The 15,799-nt window shown below is 46.2% G+C and overlaps 1 pseudogene; it reads right to left on the reverse strand.

The window, feature by feature from the left end:
• Positions 1–1,697: 1,697 nt before the first annotated feature.
• Positions 1,698–7,473, reverse strand: LOC118568938 (annotated as a pseudogene).
• Between the last annotated feature and the right edge of the window lie 8,326 nt (positions 7,474–15,799).

Here is a 15,799-nt window from a genome sequence, read left to right on the forward strand (position 1 = left end):
TATCTTGATAAAAAGAGATGGGGGGGCGGGGGCTGGTGAGATAGCTCAGAGGTTAAGAGCACTGGCTGTTCTTCCAGAGGTCCTGAGTTCAATTCTCAGCAACCACATGGTGGCTCATAACCATCTATAATGAGATCTGGTGCCCTCTTCTGGCATGCTTATCATAGTTATACACAAGTTTCAATGGTTAAGATACCCGGTATCTCACATAGCTGCATATATAACAGGTGAGGGGACCATCCTATGCAACGATTTGCATTATATGGTCACTTCAAGGCATACAGGACTTAAGTGAAATCATTTTCTGTGCACCATTGTTTGAGATGTCTCTTCTGCTGGAAAACAGTGATGGAACAAGAGAAAAATTTGCCTTTGTGTTTCTAATTCTGTCTTCTCAGTTGCTTTCCTATAGAAAACTGATAAAAATACACAGGGTGTAGTGCTGCTAAGGTCATTGACTAACATGGGCCTGACATAAGCTTCAGCCTTGGCGGGTGTGGCTGCAGCCTGTTACATTTCCAACGTGTAGATTTCATAACTTATGAACAGTCAGTCACTCAGTAAATACACAGCATTTTACTTGATCTCTGTTGATCACAATAAGTGACCTCAGCCCTAGCCTCCTAGGCATAGAACAGAGTTAAAGCTGGAAACATCTGTTGCATTAAACACTGAACAAGCAAACACATATATAGAATTTCAACTTTCAGAATGTAAACATAACCTTTGTTTATGTAGATATCAAACATAGTCCCTGACAGTTGTGACTGCATATCCAATGTAGATCAGTGAGACCGCTGCCATTAGCTACATGGATTTTATGACTAAAGTGAGAGTGAGCCACTCTTCTGGAGTAATAGGCCCTGATAAAATAGAGAAGAATCCTGTGGGAAAAGAGATTTCTCTGGCAATGGTTCTACTGTAAACATGATGGAGGAATCATTCTTATTGATGAACTCAGAAATGTTTTAAAAATTTGGTTTATATCCAGTAAATAACTGCCCATTTGGAGCCCAATGTTTCCTATTGAATGGGTTAGTAACAAAAAAGGGGCACAATGAATTTTTTGTTTTTCCTGATGATGATTTTCTGCATTGTAGAATTAGTATAGAAACATTTCATACATTGGAGAATTTATCCCAGAAAGGTTAAAAGAGGCTGGAAAGAGGGCTCTGTGCCTAAGAGCACAGACTGCTCTTCCAGATGACCCAAATTTGGTTCCCAGCACCCACATCAATTGGCTCACAAATGCTTGGAACTCTAACTCCAGGAAATCTGATGCCTCTACTGGCTTCTATGGACAACTGTACTCAAATGCACATTCTCATACACACGCACAGATGTGTGCATATAATTAAGAGATGAAAAAAAAATCTTTGTTTTTTATTTTATTATTTTGTCTTTTTTTTTTTTTTCAGAACTGAGGACCAAACCCAGGGCCTTGCACTTGCTAGGCAAGCCCTATACCACTGAGCTAAACCCCCAGCCCCTTTTTTATTTTAAAAAAGGATACTAGCCCCATGTTTTAGTTTATTTCAGGTGAGACTCTGATTTAGAATAGTCTTTCATTGCAGACTCTGTCCACTTAAATACATAAAAATATTTTATTTTATTGTTATACTATAGAAAGACTGTTTTCTTTTTTTTAACATTTCATTGTATTTTTATTGATTTTTTAAAAAAAAATTCTGCTCAGTTAGGACAATGAGCTGGGAAACCACAATTACAATTCACAGACTGCAGCATGGAAAACACACTCTCCATTGGAATCACGTCAAGCCTTTCCTCTTTGTTCATTCAAAAGAGTCCAGTACACATGTCAAATATGAGCACTGTCTTTTTTTTTCTCTTCTTGGAAGGGGGAAACATTTATTCTGGCATGACTTTTATAATCCCAGGAAGTGGTTTGGATACCACTATAGTTGCAGAAATAGAAACCATAACAAACTTGGAGAGCATCTGACAGGCAAGGGGCTCCTTGGGTAGAACGATGCTGCTTGTGTTTAGCGGATGGCCCCTCAGCTGCTGGCCGCTGAGTCTTCCCAGGTGTTGAAACAGGAAACAGAATTTCCTACACAGACACTGAAACTCCTCTTGAGCGGAGTGGCTTTTGCATCTCCAAGCTTCCCTCCACACTGAGGCAAATTCTCATCCTTTGCTGGAGCTTTTTTCATGCCCATGACCCTCTGAGCATGTCGACCCTGACCACAACACACATGATGACCAAGGCTCCCTCATCTACACTGCTTCTCTAGGGTTCAGATGACAATACAAAACATCACCTGTCAAGACGTAGCAGATATTCAGAACATGGGCATCTGTGTTTATGAAAATAGCAACCATTTGCAGGGTGTGCTCCCCAAGGAGCCTTATTTTTATTCAACATGGCTCTCTGGGGAGAAAGCCCAAAGTCATACACAACATTATAAGACTGGTCAAAGTTTCTTGATTGACAGTGTCAGAATTGATTGGTGCCAATTAACAACAAACAACAACAACAACAACAACAACAAAAAAACCCTATGGCCCAACAATTCAGTGGTCCAAAAAGCAACCAGACGTTAACCCTTCGGTTTATACTTGCACACACATATACATACATGAGAACTGTGACAAAAGAAAGATCAGATTCTGATCCATCCTGTGACTGTGTTCTAAAAGGAAATCTCCAATTGGACTTTATTCAAAACACAAAAAGAGAGGATTCCCACTCCATTCTGATTTCTAAGAAATCACGTTCGTGGAATGGGCTGGAGGTGTGGAGGAGGCAGGGAATTCAACGGAAGAGATTCTACACAAATAGATGGGTATTTTCTCATGGTGCAGCAGCCTGCTTGCATTTCTCTTAAAGATTCGAGGTGACTGTATGTGTAGTGGCATTCCAAGAGTTGATACTTTATAAACAAGTGAAAGAGTAGAACCAGCTGACTCACTTTTCTTGTGGGGAACAGTTAGTTTTACATGCTTCCTGTCAACACACAGAGGAGGCAGAGGTAAACAGAATCCTTTACATTCTTCAGAGAATGTGTTACTACGACAGCATATGCTGTTTGGCCCCAACTAGGAGGACACTAGGGAGCGATTTTCGGGGTTTGTTTTTAAGTGTTTACCTCCTGGAGATTTCAAAACGAGGGTTTTACTAGATCTTCCAGCAGATGTCTTCCAAGTGGCTCTGAATGAATCAACAGCCCATGAGGCACTGAGTTCCGTAAAAGCCTGCTCCTACCTGCAGGTCCATGGGCAGATGTGGAAGTTCACATGGGGTTCTGCTAAACCATGCCCACTGTTCTAGGAAAAGGTGCATAACAGATTCACTGCAAGATTGAGAACTGACCTCAGATTATCTCGTTGTCCCAAGATTCAGGTTTTCACCGATTCATCACCTCATTTGGCCCCGAGGAAGGCCTCCCTCTGCCTCAGCAGTGGTGATGTGTAGGGAGAGAGAACTAAACATTCTACCATCATGTCCAGTGACTACCATGCAGGGGGTGTAATGAAAAGGTGGGAGGGGCTTTGTCTCAATGGGCTGCATGTTCCCAGTGATTATCAGAGAGTTCTAGGAACCAACACTAAATCCATCCATGGACTAACAGGGAGAGGTTAGATCTCCATTTCCTTCTCAGTGGAGAAGGCAGATTAGTTCTAAGGGACAACGAAAGAACAAAAGATCTAACACTAAAAGAAGACACAGCCCCATCTTGGCCCAGTCCTCATGCAGAATATTGCACCCAGTGTTAACTAATGCTAGAAGGGTCAAACGGTATAAATTTAAATGTATTTGCAAATTATAAAAATAAAGATTAACATATACATATTTTACACTCGTGACGGAACAGCAGTGAACATCAGTCGATCCCTCCTTCACATTGAACAGAACTGGAATCTGAGTGCACTAGACACTGCCACCTGCACTGGAACTATGGCTTACGTGTACACGGAAATCAAAATCCCTGAGAAGCCATTCGACATTTTTTTTTTTAACTTTTCTTCAAGTAGCTGTCTCCTTGGAGGATCACAGTTCTGAGGTTCAGGTTGTGAAACGTTTGCTCCAATGTTCGCTCCCATCTTCCCAGCCCCCTCCAACCCCCTCCAAGGGTCCTCTGCAAGCACCAGGTGCATGGTCTCACCCTGGACCCCAAAGGCACTAGGGAACATGGCAAACTCACCAGGGGCAACAGATGTCCCAGTCAATTCCCATGCTCTGTTGACTCCATGGAAATTCCACAGCCATGGATGTCACTGGTTTCTGTGCTTTCCACCAACATTCTTCCCTTAAAACTTGGTGCTCCTAAAGTCACAGGTTGGGTACTGCAAAAATGGTAGCAGATGGAAAGGAGCACCATCCTTTCCACTTAATTGTCCAAGAAAGTATGGAGATACTTGGAACAGGGCTGATCACAGTCGGTGTAGGTGGGTAAACCAAGGCCACATTCACTCGCTCACTGCCATTCTTGGGGCAGATAATCTCTGCCACCCCTTCTGGCCTGGGCTGGCTCAGCAACTCCCCTGGGAAAGCATGCAGATTGGGGGACCCTCTCTTAAGTCACTTAGAACAGAGGATGTGCACAATGTAGTGCAGTCTAGGCCCTTCCTGAAGCAGGAGTTCAGTTCCTCTGCCAAAGGGGTGATAGCTTGCCATGCAGTCTATATATTTGGTAACGATGCATGGCTAGCAATGGACAGGGTGTCTGGCTGCAGGACCCCCTTGGTGGGTCTGTATCTCACCACTACAGGAACTTTCCCTCTATAGGCAAAGATCTGAAATTTCCCATCCGACCTGTGCACCACGTGGCTGTTGATCTGGACACTGTAGCGTGCAAACAATCCAGGTGGAAAGGTAAAGGGAAAACTATATTCAATCTGCAACTGTTCAGCCACAAAGGACTGATCAGCCAGGTTGGTCCCATTAATCCAGGCCTCTGAGTGGGGCACCTCATTCTGCATGTAGCATGGGAACTTGTACCAAGCCGTGGAGCCATTCAACGGCTTGCCTTTGGATTTATTGAGGCAGTAACAGAGTCCCATCTTCTCCAACAATTCCAGGAGGAGCTGCAAGTCCTGCTGAGCCTGGGACATGGGGCTTAAGCGGCAACTGGATGACATGGGTGGGCAAGAGCCCATGCAGCAGAAAGCCTTCCAACTAATGATGAAGCTGAGTGGCCCAGAGTGGGTCCTGACCCGGGGTGGGCACTGCTGGAGTGAGGAAGATTTCCCCCTCCCCCTCGCCCTCTCCACTGGTCCCTGTGAGCAGTTTATGCAGCAGCAAAGAAGCATCTCTCTGGAAAAAGACATTGAGGATGTCAAGGAGGCAGGTGAGGTTGTGGAAGACATGCTCTTTGAGGGCGGGGCTATCCTCAAAGTAGAGCAGCTTGTGGCTTGCTCTCATGCAGGTAGGAAAGGGCGCTCTGCAGCCAGGCCTCCTTCAGACCTGCCTGCAGACCCGGGTGGGCAGAGTCCCACCAGCTCAGCCACAGTCGCTGTGCCTGAGGTGGCTGGAAGTGGAGTTCCTCCAGCACCTGCCAGGATCAGGCAGGACTCTGTGTAAGTTGGGGAAGATTTCCCGGAGCTCAGCTACAGAGAGCAGCTTGTCGCGGAGGCATTGCAATTGGTGGGGGTCCCTGCAGCTAACCGGCAACACGGGGGAGAGATCTGCAGCCAGTGGTTAAGCAGGTATTGAAAATGGGCCTTGCGCCTTCGAAGGTTCTTGTCTGAAACACCATAGTAGGCTGCGTGGGGGCTGGCAGAGCGCGGCTCGAAGTCCCGAGCCAGGGCCTCATCCACCACCTTGGCTAGGTGGCTTAGGCCTTCTGCATCGTGCTTCTCCTATAGAGAGTTCTGGCGGTGAATGTCCAGACACTTTTCCTCAAGCTCTCGCTCCCCACACAGGTCCGCGTGTGTGCCCACAATGCACACCACAGCGTGAGGCACCCGGGCCCCCACCCGATGCAAGAAGGTACCCACGGTAGTAGGAAAGCAGCGAGGTTCATAGGTGGCCAAGTTGACCACCAGCACATACAGGGCTCCTGGGGAGAGGAAGAAGGGCTGGATCACCTCATAGCTTTCATGGCCAGCTAAGTCATACACAATGAACCGCAGGCCCCGGGAAGCATCCGCAGTCCAGCTGGTCACCTCGATGCCCTTGCTCCCAAGGGGAGGGAAAAGCAAGTAGTTCTTCTCCTTGTCCCCTCCTCCTTGGTCTCCTTCCACTTTGTCCTCAGTGAGGCAGTGTCGGAGCAGGGTCTTGCCCATCAGGAGCAGCTTGAGGCGGGGCTGCACAGCTGGCTGGGAATGAGCCAATTCCTTCTGGTAGGCTGCGATGTAGGGGATCCCCTTCATGCAGACTTCGTAAGGGGGCTGAATCAGTGGGTTGTCCTTGATTTTCCACAAGCCTACCCAGGAGAGCTGGCCAAAGTTGTTGGACAGAACAGTGATCTAGTTGCCCTGAAGGACCAGCTCCTCCAGGCCGGTCAGCTCCACAATGGAGTTCGGCAAGTAGCGGGTGCGGTTATTATCCAACCAAACGGTGAGAAGCCGGCCCAGCCCAGCGATAAGAGACGGCACTGAGGTGAGCTGGTTTCGACTAAGGTAGAGCTCCTCCAGACCAGCCAGGGGCAGCAGCGCATCAGGAAACTCCTCAAAGAGGTTGGAAGTGAGGTTGAGCATTTTGAGCCTTTGCAGGCGGCTGAACTCGGGGGGCAGAGCTTGCAGTCCGTTGTTGTCTAACATGAGGCTCTCCAAACTGGCCAGCTCACAGAAGCCGCTGGGCAGGGTGCCAAGCTCGGCCCCACTAAGCCAGAGAATCTTGAGGGCACACAGGGCACTGATATCCTCAGGTAGGCCTCGCAGCTGGTTGCTGGATACGTCCAGCTCCTCCAGGGCAGCCAGCTGCAGCCAGCTGCCTGGGAAAGGCGGTGAGTTGGTTATGGTCCACGTCGAGGGTGCGCAGGTAGGTGGTTGAGGCAGGAGAAGGAATCTGGTAGACGCGCTAGCCGGTTAAAGCTGACATCCAGCCCAGGGCACCCAACTAGGCAGGCAGCGCCAGGCAGCTGGTTGTGGCTCAAGTTGAGCTTACGCAGCTCCCTTAGGGCGCTCACCACCTCGGCACCCAGGACTGTCAGCCGGTTGTGGCTCACCTCCAGCTCTGTAAGGTGATGGCCTAGCTCCGCCACCACAGGGGGACAGCCGGGCAAAGCGGTTCCTGCACAAGTCCAAGATGCGAAGGCTGCCCAGAGCCGACCCCAGACCTTCAGGCACATCTTCTAGGCTGTTGTTCCCCAGGTTCAGCACCTCAATGTCCCCGATGTTGGCCGGCAGCACCAGCTGGGGGCCGTCGGGGCACTTGAGTGAATCTCCTCCGGGCCTTGGGCAGCCGAGCGTGAGCTGGCGCAGGTTGCTCGGAAGCTTCCTGGCGCGCAGGGCGGCGTCCCGCCACAGTCTCCCCGTCTTCAGGTTGCCACTGTCCTTGATAGCCATGGCGGGCCCCGCACCTACAACCCTCACTCGATCCCGCAGCTGCGCCCGGGCCCTCCTCTCCCTCCCACTACTCCCGGGCCACCACCACCCCTGTACGGCCTGCGGCCGTGGGCCCCAGCGCAGCCAGCGGCCGGGCGCCCGCAGCTGGGGGGTGGCGGCGATGGGGGCAGCTCTGGGGGGCTCCGGGTAAGGAGCGCGGAGCTGGGCTGCGGCCGGGCAAGGCGGTTCGCATTCTACGTGCTCCCGGGCCACAGGCGCCGGGCAGTAGGGCCGCCGCTGGCCGCGCCGCGGAGGATGCCTGCTCCTCTTCCAGCTCCGTCCGCCTGCAGTGCCTGGGTAGCCCACTCCCCGCTACCCTCCCAGTGGCGGCCCGGAGGCCTGTGGCTTCGCCTCTGCTAGCAGCAGGAGGAGGGCAGCGCTCCGCACAGGGCTGGGGCGCCGGAGGGTGGGTGGGGGTGGTAGTGGGGGGGTGGGGGCGGCATCTCCTTGTCTCCGTTTCCCCGTGGCGCCGGCTGGAGTTCAAGAAAGTCACTTAAACAGCAACTGTATACTCTTCGTTTCAATGAATGGTTGTGAGGAAACCATATAACCTCAGGATGAAGCTGCTTTTGCCTCTGACAGCGGCGGCTCAGTACAAGGCCATAATTCCTTCCATAGTGATGTCATTTTTAACTAGCCGTGGCTGCTGTCTGTCTCAAGGCTATGACATCACTGTAGAAAATTCCATTCTTCCCTTTTTCACATTTTTTTGAGACAAAGGTTTTTCTGTGTAGCTTTGGAACCTTTCCTGGAACTCACTGTGTAACCCAGGCTGGCCTAGTCTTTCTGTAGTTCAAGCTGGCCTCAAACTCACAAAGTTCCTCTTGCCTCTGGCTCCCAAGTGCTGAGATTAATGGCATGTGTCAATACCACCCAGTCCCTATTTCTAAGTTAAAAATAATTAAATTATATGGGTTTTTTCCATGTATGTGTCTGGGCACACTACTTATAGAGGCCAGAAGATGGCAGGATATGACAGGGAGTGGAATTACAGCAAATGATTAGCTACCATGCAGGTCCTAGAAATAAAACCTGGATCCTCTGTAACAACAGCCAGTGCTCTTAATTGCTGAGCCAGTTCTCTAGCCCCTCTTTTTACTTAAAATTAATTTCTATAAATTGTTAATTAAAATATATTACATCACATTTCCTTTCACCTCTTCATTCCATCCCTTCAAAAATCCCCTTTAAACTTCTTCCTTGTTAGATACGGGTGAACAAATATGCTGAAACACATAAATACAACCTTCTGTGTCCTTTCTTATTAGTTGTACATATATTTGATAATCAGATGACCACATGTACTGGACAAACAGTTATTAAGCTCATCCCTGCCTGATGCTAATTCTCTCAAATGGAGAAGAATTCCACTTTTTAATCAGGACTTTCTTCATGGAAAAAAAAAACCTCTTTGTCTTTACTGGAGTGGATACTTATTCTGGTTATAGATCTGCCTTTCCGACTGTTATGACCAGATTGCGGATACACCCAAAAGATGAACATGGAGACCAAATCCCATATATCAAGCTCAGATCTTAGTCTGTGGGATGTAGCAGTAAGAGCAGGCAGCTCTGTGTCTAGGCAGGTTGGGGTTTTTATCAAAGCAAAGATTGGGGTGAGGAGCTTATGAGGGTTCAGGACCCTGCTTGGCTGAAAAGGGGATTTGGGAAGGGATGGAATTAAGAGATGAAAGGAAATGTGATATAATATATTTTAATTAAAATGTATTTTAAATAAATTTTAAATAAAAAGGGGCTAAAGAGATGGCTTAGCAATTAAGATCACTGGCTCTTGTTACAGAAGCCCCAGGTTAAATTTCTAGAACCCATGTGGTAGCTAACAATTTTTTGTAACCCCAGTTCCAGGTATCCCCTGCCTTCTTCTAACCTCTGTCAGTACTATGCACACAGAGACATCATAAACCTGTTTTTAAGTTAGAAAAAGGGAAATAATGGAATTATTTACAGTGAGGGCACAAACCTGAGAGATACAGGAGCCAGGGCTAGTTAAATATAACTTCTTCTGGTTTTGCATGGAAGCAGCTGTGGCCTTCTGCTCAGAGGCAAAAGCATTGTTGTTGTGAGCTTAATAGCGATCATCATAACTCTTCATCTAAGAGCAGAATACACAGTGCTGTTAAGGGACATTTCCATGAAGTTTTCTGTGTTTGTGTTCCCTATATTTTGTATCTGTGAGAATTGTGGCATTGGTATAGTCATCCTTTTAAAAAATATATTAATTAATACATATTTTTTTACATTTTACATACCAACCGCAGTTCCCCCTCCCTCCCCTTCTCCCTCCTCCTCACCTCCCTCCCACTCTACCCTCATCCACTCCTCAGAGTGGGTAAGGCCTCCCAGGGTAGTCAACAAAGTCTGGCATATCAAGTTGAAGGAGACCCTAGCCCCTCTCCATTGTATCAAGGCTGAATAAGGTATCCCACCACAGGGAATGGGCTCCAAAAAGCCAGTTCATGCACCTAGGATAAGTCCTGGACCTGCTGCCAAGGACCCCACAAACAGATCGAGTCACATTGCTGTCACTCACATTCAGCAGGCCTAGTTCAGTCCCATGCAGGTTCCCAAGCTGTCAGTCCAGAGTCAGTGAGCTCCAACTAGCACCAGTCAGCTGTCTCTGTGGGTTTCCCCATCATGATCTTATTGAATAAAAGGGAAAAAGAGAAATTAGAAAAAAATTATTACAATGCCAAAAAATTCGAGGAACACTACAAAACGGGATAAAACATGGGTCACAGTGTTACTTCGCTGTTTAAAAATAAACACAACTGTTATTTGAGAAAAAAAAACTGTTCCATTTTTTAAAAAGCAAGTGATTCTAAAAGAATTTAGAACCATTCCCATAAGGAAAGATGGAGATCAACCTCACTCTCACCACTGAGGGTTGGACTTTTTCTTTATTAGACTCTTGCAAACTGTGGCTAAATATGATTCTCTATTCATTTTATGTGCCCTCGGTGTCCTGTCTCCTTCTTTCATGATGATAGAACTCAACTTAGGAACTTATACTCCTGTATGCAGATAGACACACACACACACACACACACACACACACACACACACACACACACCAAAACAAACAAAGAAAAAAGAAGTCCTGCACTCCGGGCAACTTCATGCCATTCAGGCCTTTTTGTTTTTGTTTTGTTTTGTTGTTGTTGTTGTTTGTTTAATTTAATCTAAAAAATGTATTTATGTGTCCGTGTGTGTGTGTGTGTGTGTGTGTGTGTGTGTGTGTGCACGCGCGCGCGACCTGCATATGCATGCCAATCTGTATGCCTTCCTGGGAGTCCTTATCGTGGCTGTTGATCTCACCAACATGGAAGCCACCATGTGACATACTTTTTCAAGGTCCCTTTTGTTCTCTGTGTTTTCATAGACTCGGGAGGGCCAGAACTTAAAAGAACAGGAAATCACATTAAAACACTGAGTTGCCTGGCGGTGGTGGTGCACGCCTGTAATCCCAGCACTGGGGAGGCGGAGACAGGTCGAGTCCGAGGCCAGCCTGATCTACAGAGATAGTCCAGGACAGGCTCCAAAGCTACAGAGAAACACTGTCTCGAAAAACCAAATAAAAAACAAAACAAAAAAACCCCAAACAACAACAACAACAACAACAACCCCCACTGAGTCATCCAAGTATTAAAATTCTTCTTCTTCTTCTTCTTCTTCTTCTTCTTCTTCTTCTTCTTCTTCTTCTTCTTCTTCTTCTTCTTCTCCTCCTCCTCCTCCTCCTCCTCCTCCTCCTCCTCCTCCTTCTCCTCCTCCTCCTTCTTTTTGAATGCCAAAAGCTGTTTATTGAAGGAGGGGGGAAGTCTTAAATACAGGCTTACAGCACAATGGGAGAACCCTGGAGGGCAGAAGTTCACTTCTGATTTTTTTTTTGGAGCTGGCTATCAAACCCTGGGCCTTGGGCTTGCTAGCCAAGTGCTCAACCACTGAGCTAAATCCCCAACCCCACTTCTGATATTTTAGAATCTTGCATCTAAGCTGTTAATGCCCAATATGCTGGATACACAGACAAGGAGCTTCCCTTAAGCATTCCAGAGGGTGGAATCTCACAGGGAATTAGCATAGGGAGGATATCAAGGTAAAGGTCAGCAAACAATGCAACAGTTACCCAAAACAGGGGCCAGGGCCCTACAGGTCCCCCCTTTTACTAAAAAATGAGCTTCTGACTTAGGTTGCATTGGACGTCAGCAGGTCACCTTACCTGTCATGGAGACACCTGTCCAGGCCACACAGGCATTCTGTCTTAGGTTGGTGAGTGCCCCCCAGGAATTACCTGTCTCTGAATACTCATTATCGTACAGACTCAATTGTGTGAGAGCTGCAGAGTTGCCAAAGATCTCTAAATGGTGCTGTGCTTGCAATTTGTGTGTTTGACACAGAAAAGACCAACAGAAGTCTTAACCCACCCATAGCTGGTAGGCTAAAGGCACCTGAGCCATTCCCTTCCTAAACGAGCCTTACTGCAAATTGGAGTCCTTGTAAGATGTTATCCCGAGAGCAAATGGAACTTGAGTTTGTAAATTTATAACTTTCAAAGCCAATCGAAATGTATATAATTATTGATTTAAATTTGTCATGCCCAATAGAAAGAAATATTAATTAACTGTGGTAGCTACTTTTGATGCCAGGGTCTCCACTGTGCTAGCTATAGTAACCAGTTATGAAATGGCAATCCCAGAAACAGTAGTAGCGGTGGTCATCACTGTAATAACAGCAACAATGGCAGCAGTGATGTCAAATTCTCTTCTGGAGCTTGTGGGTTTCCATTGGCATGGACACAACTCCAGGAACACAAACCACCAGTTTGGTACAGTTATCTTTTAGATTGAACATCAAGATTGACAGGTCACATGTGCTCAAGAGCCATCTACTTTCATTCTGCCATTTACCTGATTTTCAGTGAATATCTTATGGTACAAGGTGAACATCCCAGAGGCATTTCTTCTTATGATTTTGATAATTTATATAACTTTCTGCATTACTTTGAGGTAAGAATTACCCTAAATGTCTCTGCTTTTGCATTGTGATCATGTTGAAAAATGGATTTGTTAACCTAGCCTGCTTAGGAAGAAGAACTCTACGTAAACATGTCCAGACTACCCAACTAAAATGACATATTCCATTTGTTTAGGAAAAACATTGGAAAACCATCCACAACTCAACCGGCCTCCTACTGGTAAGAAAAATTTCTCCTTCATTCTGTCTTGACTATCGGGACTGTAATTCTTGGTAGTCAAACTTCTACCTTTGGAAATAGCTAAAACCTAAAGACTTGGGTACACTTGTGAGGGATTTTTTAAAAAAGGTTTTGAAATAAAAGACCCATCTTTAATGTGGGTCATTTGAGGTGATATCCTCCTTCAGCTACTTGGTGGCTGTGCACACCTTCAACTCCAGCACTCATGAGGCAGAATCAGTTGCCTTTTCTGAGTTTGAGGCCAGCCTGGTCTACAGAATGAGTTCCAGGACTACACAGGTCTCAAAACACCAAACAAAATAAAGTATAAGTTCCATCTTTACTCTTGATCATACATTCTGGAGACAGCCTACATACAAAGAACACTGAGGAGGGAGCATGCCCTTTGCCTGATTGTGCTACCTCTGGCTACTACGTTCATTCCTTTACCAGCATTAGAGCCTACTTCCTTAGAATTGTGGTGTATACCAAAGATCAGCTGAGATATACAGCCTTGTGAACTGAACAATGACTGAATTCTACAAATTTCCATTGGTAGGTAGCCATTGTTGGATTACCTGAACCACAGTTTGTGAGACATTCTAATAAATCCATTATCTGCCAGGCAGTAGTGGCACAATTATCTAATCCCAGCACTCAGGAGGCAGAGGCAGGTGGATCTCTGTGAGTTATAGACTAGCCTGTTCTACACAGTGAGATCCAGGACAGGCTCCAAAGTTACACAGAGAAACTATGTTGAAAAACAAAAGTAAACAAACAAACAAACAAACAAACAAATAAATCCACTTTCTTCATACATGGAGAGATTTGTTCTACCAGTTCTGATCATATAGAAAACCTTGAATAAAGCAATTGTATTTTTTTTTCACCTGCCCACTGAGTAAGATGTGCTGACTAATAATAGTGAGCATAAACACATTCTTCCTAACTCAATTATTCTCTAAGTATTAAACTATCCATTAAGACTACTGTTTACTATTATTCATTTGCCAACAGTTTGCTCTGAATATCTGGTATACAACTCCTAAACCAATGGTCCTATTTCCTTGGTTATGATCTAGTTCTTCTTTTTCTTTGCTGGTTATCTGAGGTCCCTGTGACAACCAGGTAAACCGTACTTTCATTTCACTTGATGTCAGTGTTCAGTCACACAACAAACACTCTACTTGTGTGTCTTTATATCTTTCTTTAGTTGTTAATATTCTGGGCACTCTTCTGCTAGTGTGACATGGATTCACTGCACCCCACATAGTATACTGTGGTCTGTCCAGGCTAGCTAGTCACATTGTGTCCAGGAGGAAGAAGAGGAAGTGCCAACGGAGAGCAGGAAGAGAACAGGATCTGCATTAGAGCCAGTGGCAAGTGCTATTAATATGAATATCCCTGCTGAACTAGAAAAAGTCTTTGGGGTGAAACGGAGGGTCAGGAACCATTGTGCTGTCTTTAAGCACATTGTAACCCTATGGGATGTGCTCCTGTCACTCAGGTCTCACTATCGAATCAGGTTCTGCCAGTCAAAAGAGGTGCAGGGTCATTCCTGCCCCCACAGGCTTCAGGCTTTGCTTTGAAAAAGAGTTGGCACCAGCAGTTTTGTGTGGTGTGGTGTGCTGTGATTTCTGATGCAGGGAGCTGAGCAGAGAGCATGGCTGAGCTGGGAAACCATAACATGGTGAATGAGGGGCTGCTGTTTCCCAAAGGGTGGAGCAGATGGTGCAAGAGTGAGAGTGGTGTGTCCTGCCCAGATCTGGGTGGGAACCTGCCTGCAGAACCCCTGTCCTGTGAAATCCCATGTGGTACTTAAAACTCCCTGGACCCAGGGGCAATCCTCTGAATAACTGCTTTGTGGGCTGAACCTGCTCCCAAAATTGGAAGTAGGAAGCTGTGCTTAAAAATATCTTTGTAGGCAACTTCAACATGCTTTGGTGCACCCATGGAAAGCAGGCTGCCAAACAGAGTTCCTTCTAGAGGTTCAGTATTTTGCATTTATCATTTATATGTAAGATCCATTTATAGTTAATTTTGTGGAGTTTGTAATAGGCATCTTGTGCATTGGGTAGCACTGCACTACTAAGATGTGATGTAGAAGAGTAGAATTGGTGATATAAAGGATTCACTGATGCTTAGCAGATAGATGCTTAGCTGAGGGAGGACTGTTTCTAATTAACTCCAAAGATAAGTCCATACTAACCAGGCCCATTAGAGATTAGAAGGGTAGGATAAATTTTTGTTCATCAGGATTGTCTAGATATTTGGATCAAACCATTAAAAGGAGCCACTGCTAAGTTACAACCAGCCACTAGGCCCAAACTTTTATCAGAGAATGAGATTCTAACAAGCTGCTCATTGAAGTATTACAAGGTCCCAATCAACCTTAAGGATTGGTGTGCCAAATGTTTTGCCCAGATTTCAGGGACTCCCAAAAGACCACCACACACTTTCATTTATAAGCTCAGAGTTTGAACTCTGTCTCATGGAGCAGTTTGAGCAGAGAACCCAGAGCCCAGGCACAGTGGGGTTTTTAATCATAGCAGAGGTTGGGATAAAGAGATTTCTAGGGTTCAGGACCCTGATTGGCTGACTTTTGTCTTGGGATATAGGGGATATTCAGAATGTCAAGTATTTCTTCTTAGATGCAGGCCCCACAGGGTAGGGTCAGCTTACAGCTTTTCATGGGTCTAGGTTTTGCCTCCCAGAAACTGTGTCTGGGCCTCTAAGCCTGTCATGGCAACTGTGTGGTCAGACTATTTTGGGGAGCCCCACACCATATAGTTCCAATTTTCTTCTTGAGAAAAGCATAGTTCTGCCAGATGGGCAATATGACGCCAGGTAACAACTATTTGAAAAGAGAAACACTGTTGTGTTAAGGACTGGCCTGATCAAACAAGGCTTTCATTTATGCACCCCCACCATTGTTAGGAGAGCTAGTAACTGCCTGAGAGGTCTAGGCCTTGAGAGCTTTCACTAAGGGCTTGATGTATTGACAACAAAATGGAACTCCTTCCATAAAACCAGTATGCGCTTGAGAGCTGGTAATCATCTGCAACCAGCGCCTTTGTGG

Source organism: Onychomys torridus, chromosome 17 (genome assembly GCF_903995425.1).
Source record: "Onychomys torridus chromosome 17, mOncTor1.1, whole genome shotgun sequence".
NCBI lineage: Eukaryota > Metazoa > Chordata > Mammalia > Rodentia > Cricetidae > Onychomys > Onychomys torridus.